The sequence below is a fragment of the Castor canadensis genome, chromosome 2 (genome assembly GCF_047511655.1).
Source record: "Castor canadensis chromosome 2, mCasCan1.hap1v2, whole genome shotgun sequence".
NCBI classification, from domain to species: Eukaryota; Metazoa; Chordata; class Mammalia; order Rodentia; family Castoridae; genus Castor; species Castor canadensis.
Window position 1 is genome coordinate 85,418,550 of NC_133387.1, and position 11,551 is coordinate 85,430,100.

Consider the following 11,551-nt stretch of genomic DNA (forward strand, 5'->3'; position numbering starts at 1 on the left):
TCTAATATGGTGTGTTGTAAAATAAAAATCAGACGGGATAAAGTCAAGGGACTTGTGCTAACATCCTTTCCAGTTGTGTCTACCGCCAAGGAAGCCTACAAGGCCGGGATCCCGGACTTGGTTCTTTGATCTCCACGTAACTCGTTATTTTCCCAGGTGTTCTGTAAGGCTGATCCTTGCAAACAGTTCTGCCCGTCTGTTATCCAGCTCTTCTGTTACAGTTTGATCATAAATTTCGATAAGATTAAATCTCTCTTAGCTGTGAGCCGAAGAAACCACTCAGGGAGTAAAGGTCTGGCAAACAAAACAAGGGAGCAGAAAACAAAGCCAGCACGGCTCAGGCGGGGCGCGGGCAGCGCAGCCGCTGCAGACAAAGGCGAAGGCGGGACGCGGCCGGCTCGCTGCCGCGCATGCGCGGTGGAGGGGCCGCAGGTGCAGTCACGGTGAGAGCGCAAGGACAGACCCGGGTCAGCCATTCCCGGGAAAAAAAGCTGTCCTGCTACCCCCCAGCTGTGTGGTCTGGAGCGAGTGGCATAACCTCGCTTACCCTCAGTTTTCTCATCTGACAGATGAAGAAAATACCACCTGGCAAAGTGTGAAGGCCCGGAGATAGCTTCCTGCTCAATAAATGGTGTTAGCTATTACCACGTTCCATCATAGCTCTGATCGTCAAACGCACGCGTCAGACAGCATCGCTGTCTTTAGGCTGATTATGTAGAAAGTTAAATTGAAGCACAAATTTAAATAATACTCATCCCTCCTTTAGGGACCCTCTCGAAGAATTTGGGCTGTGTGAAAGTGGACAGGGTACACGGGTTGCGACCACATTGCTTTCTCTTGTCCATGTGTTTAATTTTTAAGTTCTAATTTTTAAATCTCCCTTCCTCTGTTCAGACAAGAACAGAAATTCGAATCTGTGGGTGCAGTAAACGACCATAAGTCTTTTAAAAAGCTTCAGGGAGTGAATGATGCCACCAAACCGTTAAGCAGCAAAAAGTCTATATACAGAGCTCCAAACTCGAAGCCATCCAAAATTGTATTATTTGGCTTAACATTTTGAATTCATCAATCCATCTGAAACCCCCATCTCTGAAGCAGACACAGATGTCAAACACAATGCTTCCCATTTGGAATGTTGTTTAAATTTTGATGACTTCCAAACTGGGTGTGTCAATGCAAATTATATTATGGTCACATCTAGAAGTCCAGCTTGACCAGGAAGGAGAAAAGGATCAAAGACAGATATTTATTATACATATTTCCTTTCTGAAGCCAAATGAGACTATCAAATAATATTACAAGGAAACTATTCACTTTATTTTTTTTCTCCCCCCAAAAAGGAAATGGAAATATCTGGGATTATAGAGTCAATCTATAAATTGATATTGTGTGAGGACAGAAAAATAATCCAAGAAAATTCAAATATAACAGTGCATTCCATCATTTCTGGGTCCCAACACACACACATACTTAGGTGGCAAACATTAAAATAGAATAATTAGCCATTGATAAAGAGAGAAAAAAAGAAATCCAAGTGTGAGAATCAGGGCAGACAGAGGTGGCTCCCCTTCTCCCCATCTATGCATTTTAGGCCATGGACAAAGTTGGACAAGCCTTTTATAAGGATTATTACATTCTCCCACAATGAGTCCTATTTTCAGTGCTCTAGGTTAGGTTTTGGCTACACTATTGCCCTCGGGCCAAGTCTGATCCACCACCTATTTTATATCTATGAGCTAAGAATGGTTTTTGCACTTTGAAGTGATGGGGGATCAAAAGAATACAAGTATATATACATATACATATATAATATATGTGTGTGTGTATATATATGTGTGTCTGTACATATATTGTTTTATTTGAGACAGGGCCTCACTATGTTGCCCAGGCTGTCCTTGAACTCTTGATCCTCCTGCCTCAGCATCCTGAGTGCTATGATTACAGGCATGAGCCACCATACATAGAAAAGGAAGAATAATACTTTATGACATATGACATTCAAATTTCACTGCCCATAAATATTTATTGGAACATAGCTATGTGCATTCATTTAAGTATTTCTATGGCTGCTTTCCTCCCTATGATACGTCATAGAAACAGCATGGGAATCCATAAGAGTATGGTTTAGGGTATGCACTTTGTGGTCAGTTGTGGGAGGGAACTGGTATTTCCCAGGCAAGTCACTTAACTTTTCATCTGTAGAATGGGGACAAGTCGCTGTAGAGTTGGGGTGGGAACTGAACTAAGTGCTTTGCACAGCATCTGCTGCAGAGTAATGTCCAAAACTGTATGTTTTAATTCGATTAGACACTGACACCTGATATTATTCTTCCATACTTCCCTGCCCCATTCCAAGTTAGAATATGTCATGCTCTGAAATAAGGCTCTGGAAAGTAATCCACTTCAGAACGGCCACCACTACCAAAGATTTCAGAAGAACATGAAAACCAAGGAGTTGACAATCATGTTCCATCAGCCTTCCTTTTATTTCCCATGACCGAAGTAAAAAAGTTAGTGAGTCATCTTGTAAACAACTCAACAGAAAAGGTTAAGGCAGAGAACTGGTAAGACTCACAAGTAATTCTGACAAAGTTACACAGGTCCAGGCCTCGGGAGTCAAAACGGGCCAAGGCTTAGAGAACTCGAGTTGTCAGGTCCAAAGCACCCAGCTGGAAGTCAGGTACCGTGGGGTAGAACCTCATGTGCTTTCATTCAAGAATTTCCAGTTTCTTAAGATGCTCATTAGTGTCACCTGAGGCGTAGGAAGGATTAAATTGAGAACAAACATTGAAAGGAACAAAGGTTAGAGTGCCTGGAGGGTAGAAAGGAAAAGGAGGACGACTAAGGGGGTGGAATGAAGAGGAGGTGACCCCAATGCTGGCAGCGCAGTCTCCCTGCTTTCAACCAGACACTGACCTTGCACGAGTCTCCAAGCTGTGTAACAGGTGAGAAATGCAGGCTGATGGACATGACTTTCCATGTTTCTAGCCTTTGAATTAAAAAAATAAGAACGGGAGTCAGAATTCCAAATACCTGGGTGAGGTGTCAAAGTACAAGTAGTTGCTATCTCAGGAATTCACATGGTAAGCGGGCCAGGCAATCTGCTAAGTATTTTGTAGGCACCACCTTATTTAATCCATCCAGTTCAGACAAATTATGACTCTCTTGGCTCCATTTTACAGATGAAGAAACTGAGGATTAGGAAAATCAACTTTCTGAAAATCAAAAAGGTACTGAGGTACTTGGGTTTGAACTCAGGACTTCCACCTTGAGCCATTCCACCAGCCCTTTGTTTATGAAGGGTTTTTTCAAGATAGGGTCTGAGAACTATTTGCCCAGCCTGGCTTTGTACTGACTTCCTCCAGATCTCTGCCTCCTGAGTAGCTAGGATTACAGACATGAGCCATCAGCGCCCAGCTAAGTTTTTAAAATATATCTTAGGACCTGGTTTAAAGAGCATATCAATAATTTATGTGTATATGCATATAGTCACATGAACTAGTGTAATTTGATTAAGAAAGGGAAGAAAATAAAAGAGAGTGACAGATAGATAAAGGTACCCAAGTCCCTTCCTCTCCTACAGCATTTGGGTAGCAAGACCACATTCTCCTCTATTCTAAAATAAAATAAAAAATAAAAAGAAAGTGATGTGAAGGATGCCAGGGAGCTCCTCCGAGGCCCTTCCTGAAAGAGAGAAAGAGAGCGACTGTCACAGAGCAAGCTGGGGGAGTGTCAGATCAAGACAAGGAGCTCACATATCCAGGCCTGCTGTGAGAGAGGGCCAGTCCCTGCCTGGCTAATAATAGGTGACAGAAACCATAGTTGGGTCTTTTGGTAGATGGTAGAACAGAAAGACAGACTTTAGAACTCTTATGCAGCAGAGGCAGTAAAGCCCAGCTGTGGGAAATTATTCATTTAAGGCCCAATGAATGAACACAAGACTTGAACTCAAAGCTCCATTGATGACTATGTTTGACCTACACTGTTTATTCTGGATGTGAATGGCTGGTTGGCTACATATGTAAAAACTGAACAAAACTAAGGCTAGTACCTATAGCACAGTATGTACCTGGAGCATGGTAGGCACTTAGTAAATACTTGTCAAATGAATTCATGTCCTGCTTAAAAGATACACAGGTTGGGTCAGAAGACTATGAAGGCTCCATGTCTAACACCTAAAGGCTTCTTTATGAAGCATACCTGAAAATCAAACAAGCTATTTTGATCTTTTTTTTTTTATGTGCTCAGGATAAAAATAATAATTAACACTATTAAACACTTACAAGTTGCTAGGCACTTGCTTTGCATGTGTGACCTTATTTAACCTTTACAATAATCCAATGAAGCAGGGACTGTCACTATTCCCATTTTACAGATGAGGAAACTGAGGAATAGAGAGATGATGTGGCATAGACCCTTCACAGAACTTACCAAAACCATTTGAGAATAACTAAATTCTAATGGATGCTGCATGGGATTTCATAGTGTAATAGGAATTTGAACTTACTAGGGTAATAAGAGTTAGTCTATAGAAAAAAATCACTATAGGCTGTAGAATTGGGGAAAAGTTCGTGGAGGGAGGGAATAGGAGCTGCATGTTAAAACACAGGCCAGGTTGGAAGGTGGCATAATGGATCAAGGAAACAGCATAAACCAAGGCACAGGAGCCAGAATCAGGAAGGAATGGAGAATGCACCTGGGGGCTTAGTAAAACGTTCGGATAGTGTGGCTAATATGAGGGGTCAGGATATACAGACCTTAGACTTGGACAAGGGAGTTTAGCTGATTGTTTTAGAAGCCCATCTACTTTCTGGACTAGCAAATAACCCAACAAGAAATGAATTTAAAAGACGTTAGCTTGGCAACAACCTGCAAGAGGAATGGGAGAGGGCAGCAAGCTGAAGACCCAGAGACCAATATGGTTCCAGCTTCATGAATCCAGACCTGGAGGCAACAGGAACAAAGAAAAAAGAAGAAATAAATTTCTGAGACTGTGTTATTAAAAAATAAATAACCCTGCTGAGGATCTTGGCTGAGCCGGGAACCTATGCTCAGAGCCTGGGAGCTCACCTTGTGAGCAACCTGAAGGTCCCAAAGGCCCTGACGTTAGAGCCTGTGCTGGGAGAGACATCAGCAGACCCTGGACATGGACAGGAATGGGATGGTTCAACTTTTTCCCAGGAATAGCTCCTTTGTTTCTTCAAGGCCATTTGAGGGCATGGAGGCCTTTGGAGGTGATAAATTCTGTTTGGGGCTTGTGGTGTTTGTGCAGGAAGTTGAAAGTCTTAGAGAACAGAGCAGCTCTGAAAGCTCCTGCCCTACCTGGACCACAATGCCAGTGGTTAGGGAGGCCCTGAGAGGAGAGAAGAAATCAGCCTTCTTCACTGACCACCTCATCCTTTGCATCTAAAACTCTCATGCAATCCACGATATGGTCCTAGATGTGGGTATTGCTCAGTTCCTTTGAGAAGTAACACACTGAGAGCGAACAGCTGGGCTAGCCCTCAGCCAGACACCGCACGCCGTGCACGTCAGGCTGTCTGCTAGCTGGCCTGGGAAGGAGCCCTTCTTGCAGATCTGTCCCCCAGGGGGCCTTTCACTGCAGACTGTGGATTAAAAGCAGTGGGAAAACACAATAGGCAAAAATTCACTTTTCTGAAAGAATTCTCTTTATTACAGGCATAGTCAAGCATTACCAAAGCAACATAGCTCAGAAAATGGTATGTGTGGATTTTCTTCTATTTTCCTGGATATTCTTATTCTATGATTAGACAATAGCTCTTTAAAAAATAAGAGAGAGGGAGAGAGGGAGAGAGAGAGAGAGAGAGAGAGAGAGAGAGAGAGAGAGAGAGACAGCGAGAGAGAGAGAGAGGGAGAGAGAGAGAGACAGCCAGAGAGAGAGAGAGAGAGACAGCATCCACTGTGCCAGATTTGTTCCTGTCTGGCAAATACTAACCTCCAGGGGCTTTTGGAAAGTCTGGAAAAGTTAGTCTACCGATCCACCAGCAGATGTCGCTGTTTTGCCTACATGAATGGGCTCCCTTTGTTCTCCACCACATTTCATGTCCAATTAAAGACAACCCTTTTCTCAACCTGTCCCCAGAGATCCCAACATGCCTTTGCTTAAAAGCAAAGAATTTCCTTCCTCCTTAATTTTTTAAGTAGAAAGATATAATGGTGAAATACTTTCTAAATCCTCTAAAAATCTCCATTCAAGTCTCATATTCCCACCTCTAGCAAATCTTAGAAAACCGAGCTTATACTGGAGGTTGCTAGGGGCTGATGGAAGGGAGAAATGGACAATGATTATTTCGTGGGTGTAGAACTTCAGTTTTATAAGATGAAATGGGTTATGGATATGGAAGTTAGTAATGGTTACATGTTATGAATTTTTGTTTGGTTGGTTGGTTTTGGAGACAGGGTCTCCCTCTTCAGCCTCCTGCCTCAGCCTCCTGAGGGCTGGGATTACACACACTAGTCACCAGTCCAGCTCTGATGAATGTACTTAATAGCACTGAACTATACAAGTAAGACAGTAAAGCTTCTGTTATGTGTATTTTATCACAATAAAAAAAATGAGGAAAACAGCCAAGCTTATGCTAAAGGGTATAATACCTGTAATTTTTAGTCCTCACTGTAATACATCCTACTGATGAACTGACAAAATGAGATAAAAGTTTGTCATTTGAGGAACTCATAGTAAAAGTTTCTGGATGGGCCTCTTTTGTTAATAAATAAATAAACCATCTCGAGCGGAGCTCAAACACCTCTTTCTAAAAGTCCTAATGATAGAAGGGATACTGAAAAATAACTTAAACTTATGAAAGAAATGACTTTTCACTTAAAATAGTTCTATCGTGTGATCCAGAGACTTGATACTTCCTGTTATCCTAGTCCCCTCAAGAACTCGGAACTTAAAAATTAAGTAAAAAAAAAAAAAAGCCATTCGTATTTGCTGAGGTATTGTTTTTTTTTTTCTCCCCAAGAACAGGGGGTCTCATTTTCAGCATATCTATGTGGGTCTTGAAAAATAGATTCCCTCTGGCCAGAGCAGAGCAGGCCCAGTCCTGTTGGAATTTGGTTGTTGTATGGTTTTGTTTATCCAGTCAGAATCTTGTTAATTACCTCAGGTTGATGTCAAACACAGGCTCCTCCTGCCTCAGCCTCCAGAGTTTTGGGATTACAAGTGTGCATCACCACACCCAGCTCTACTCTGACTTTTTTAAGCAATCATGATCTTCATGAAACAGGGAAACTTTCTCATCCAGAACCTCTGAATGGGAAGTGCAAAAACTAACAACCTGCCCCAGACAAAAGGTTCCTGTCAAGAATCAGGTTTCTATGGAAACATATTTTCACATACTGACCACTAAGCCCAAACTCATGGATTTCCCAGTTCATCACTTAAAAACACACGTACACATGAAAGCAGACTTCAGGAATAGATTGACCCTAAGGGAAATACAGCAACAAGAACTTCCAAAATGATTCAGAAGAGCTTAAAATTCCACTTTAAAAATTGTAAGTCAATTCAGCAAATCAACTATATTAAAAAATATATTTTTTAAATGGAAGGTACATTAGGAGTCCCGGCTCCAGCACAGCTCGGCCTCTTTCCAGCAGCTTACTGACCTGAGACTCATTACTTACCTCTCCTGTTCGTGGAAGGAGTGTCATCCTCTGATGCAGATTGATCCAATTATCCCACGCTAAGCATGTCTAGATTCACTTATTCTCTCTGTATCATTTTCCTTTGTATTTAGGAAGACGCTGCTATTGAAGTCATTTTCTTGCATGATGCCCTGTTCTGGCTCAAACTGTCCTAAAGAGTGACCAAAATTTACTGCCATGTTGAATGACAGAGTCAGCCGTGCCTTAGACAGTTTCTTTCACTGGAAATAACAATGAGAAAGTGTCAATCAGCTGGTATTATGCCACCGATGGCATCTCACTAGAACCTCCCCTTTTTTATTTTTAGCTACAATGTGACAGGTGAACACCATCTATTTCCAATGCTGCTCCCCTTCTTGAAGTTAGATTAGTAAGAAGTGCTGGCGGCAGAAAGGGCCACAGCTAACCCAGTGTTAGGACAGATCAGGCAAGAGAGATCTCACACCAAAGACCCTCCCCAGCTGTGTGCTGAGGGGAGGACAGTCTTGGAGTGCTGTGCTGTCCTATAGAAAGAACAAACTTTTTCATAGAAACCTCAGCTCATGGCCAAAGGAAGAAAAGGTTAGAGACCTGGTTGGGAGGAGCCCAGGGAAAGGTGGGAAGTCCTGGTCCCAGTGGCCAGACTTCTAAAGGGCCTGGCTGTCACCTGTTGCTATGTGGCCTTCAACAAATGACTTAAGCCCTTAAGCCTCAGTTCCTGGCCTAACAAAATCCAGTGTGTAGGTATAACGGGAATGCTTTTCTGCAAATAGTAAATGGGTACTATTTTTAGTAAATTTGTTGTTGTTTGGAGCTTATTGTTATTTTTTGGTGTACTGGGGTTTGAACTCAGGACTTCATGCTTGCTAGGCAAATGCTCTTGACCTATGCCTCTACCTCTTTCTGCTTTTAGTTTTTTGGGGTTTTTTTCAGATAAACTCCTTTTTTTTTTTTTCTTTTTTTTGTCTGTTCTAGATATTTTGCCCTGCGGCTTTATGCCACAGAGAAGATGGCAGGTGGTCTAGGACACAACCCAGTGAGCAACTCTGAATTTAAAACTTGTCTTATTTTTGTGTCTTTGTCTCTGAAACCGAGATGTGGATGAGAGAACATGTTTTCTAAACTCTTTGTATAAATTATGAAGGATTAGGGCAGAAAGGGGAAACAAGGAGGGAAGACAGGCACAGTTCTGTGTCCCAACCTCTCTTCTTGAACACAGTACGTGAAGGGAGAAGGACATTGGGAAAAGAGCACTGAGGGACGCCCCTCTCTGCACCCGTGGAAGACCATCTCCTCAGGCTGCCTTCCCATGCGTGCGCACACATCAAAATAAACTTACCAGCAGCAGATAGTCTGTTGCTTGCTTCCTCAGCTGCCCTTGTGTATCTTGTAGCTACACGGTGTCCAGAAGTTCTTGGATGTCCCCAAAGGAGGGTTGCCAGATGGAACTAAGTATGTGACTAAGGACTCTGGCAAGCCTGATTGCCACAGTAGCAAAGAGCAGGCTCTGTAACTGAGCACTAAGAGGGTAGAATCCAGGGCTGTCCCAACTGGAAGTCACGGCCAATCTTCAGGGGGACTCAAATGTCCCGAAAAGGAGGTAAGGTCTTCTCAGCAGGGAGTCACCATGGTCTGAACCAGGTGAGAGATAAGTAGTGGGCATCAGCACATCAGAGATTGATTGGGACCACACTAATCACATCTCCCAGCACATCCACGGTTCCACACCAAGGCCCCTCTTCCCTGCCCATGCCTTGAGGCATGTATCCCAACAGAGATGGCATTTTGGGGAGCTTTGGGGATGAAATGAAACTCAGCAAGTCTGACCATTTTATCCAGCAGATATTAAGATTTATTTTCTAAAAAGAAATAATTTCACTTATTGAATTGGACTAAGGTTGGATTTAAATGTAGGAGTTTTGTATATTTGGTGGGATGAGGATAAAGCTGACCAGATCCGTCAAAAGAAAATAATGATACTCCATTTTCTTGCAAATACGAATATTATAGTGTGAGTTAAGTTGCAACCTTGATATAAAAGGTATTTCAGGAATTAAAGTATTGAAAGCATGTGCCACGTGAGTGCTCAATTAAAGCAGATAACACTGATGTGTTAATGTTTCACAAGATTCATCGTTGTTACTAACACAACTCTCACCCAACCCAAAGCAATTCTGTTTTCATGGGTGCAGAGGAAAGCACCTTGAAACACTTACTTTGGACAATCTGTGCAGCTCCCCTGAGAGAGGAGTTAACAGTGGCTATGCTGACGCTGCAGGCTCCCCTGACCCAGCCTTCAGCCATCCCTTTCTTCCTCTGCCTCCTGCACCCATTCCAGCTAGCTCTGAAGTCAGAGCACTTGGCTATTTCCTCCTGGGAAGTATGATGTTCTACAGCTAGACCACGTCTCTTTGTTATGGCAAGAAACCACAGGGCCTCCAAGGAAAGCAGCCTGATGGCAATGTTCTTTCCCTCTGTGTGTGTGTGTGTGTGTGTGTGTGTGTGTGTGTGTGTGTGTGTGTGCACGCATGCGCAAATGATCACCAAGGCTTTCAAAACATCACAAGTGAAGAAGCGATGATGGTTAAATTACCTCTGAACATCACTGACAGCCAAAAGCCAGCTGTCAATCATCCACAGGAACCATGGGCTTCCTATGTGTACTTGCTTAAATAAGTCATCACTTGTGTAGCCTGGATCATCATAGCTTCCCACTCCGCCCCTCATTTCTGCACTGGGAGTCAGGAATTTGCATTCAAACTCTTTCTCTTTTGTCTGAATTCAGAAGACCTTCTCTACTCTCCACCCTGCCATGCCACCATCTTTGAGCAGGATGCAATACTATTCCTTTTTTTTTTTTTTTTTTTTTTGAGACAGGATCTCAAACTGGTGGCTTGGAACTTCCAATCCTCCTGCTTCATTCTCCAGAGTGCTGGAATTACAGTGATGCACCACCTCATCTGACCCAACTGGTAGAACCAAAGTCTGTTATTTATAACTCTCTTAAAAACTCACTCTTGTGCCTAGGGTTGCCATAGTGCAGGATTTTCCACAACAATCTCAGTTTTTAATCTCTCTTCCATTGTTTCTGTAATTCTGTATTTTTTTCACAGTATGAATCTCCACTTTGGTTCTGAAAATATGGCACATTTGTTTTCAATTACTATTCCAAAAGAGGCCAGAGCGATTCTCTGGTATCTTTCATACAAAGAGAAGAGGTTCGAATGTGCAGGGAAGGATTTTTGGGACCTAATAATTTCCTGCTACTCCCTAGTCCCTTACTTTTTGCACCCAGTTGATAAAAAATCAAAGCAAGAACCCAGAGTATGTAACTCACAGAACTGGTTCACTGAAGAAGGATGACTTACTCAATGTTTTCTGGTTATCCACAGGCAGAGCCCATCTCAGCAGGCCACTGGCACCATTCTGTGTTGGTGGCTCCTCCGCCAGCCACAGAATCTTCCTCCACCTCACTTTTCTCCTCCATCAAATGGGACTAACAAGGGTGTTATGAGAGGTAATTGCTGTTTATAGAGAGCCTCAGCATCTCAGATGAAAGGCACTGGAACAGGGTAAAGCTTGCCCAAGATGAGTTAACACTTTGATTAGTGGAGTCCAAGGAAGAAAAATATATACCATGTCATCTGAGAATTATCCTACCTGCTGGGAAAAGCAAGGTTTTACTTTACAGAGGACTTGTGGGGATTTTTTGTTGTTATTGTTCTCTTTTGAACAGTGTTTAGAATCCTTGAATTTCACTCAAGGCTTAAGGTCAGAGGAAATGCTCAAACACAAAGGAAATAAGGGCCGTGAGGCATTCAAATCATCACTCCCACAGAGCCAAGCACATAGTTGGTGCCCAGTAAATATTTGCTCTATGGTTCAATAAATTATTTCATTT

The 11,551-nt window shown here is 42.7% G+C and overlaps 1 long non-coding RNA gene across 1 annotated transcript; it reads right to left on the reverse strand.

The window, feature by feature from the left end:
- Positions 1-2,133: 2,133 nt before the first annotated feature.
- Positions 2,134-11,114, reverse strand: LOC141417365 (uncharacterized). The gene is made up of 6 exons (XR_012441904.1): positions 11,019-11,114; positions 8,990-9,282; positions 7,651-7,892; positions 4,870-4,944; positions 2,917-2,989; positions 2,134-2,752 (listed from the first exon to the last, which is right to left on the reverse strand). It is a non-coding gene; the product is annotated as an uncharacterized lncRNA (long non-coding RNA).
- Positions 11,115-11,551: the final 437 nt, after the last annotated feature.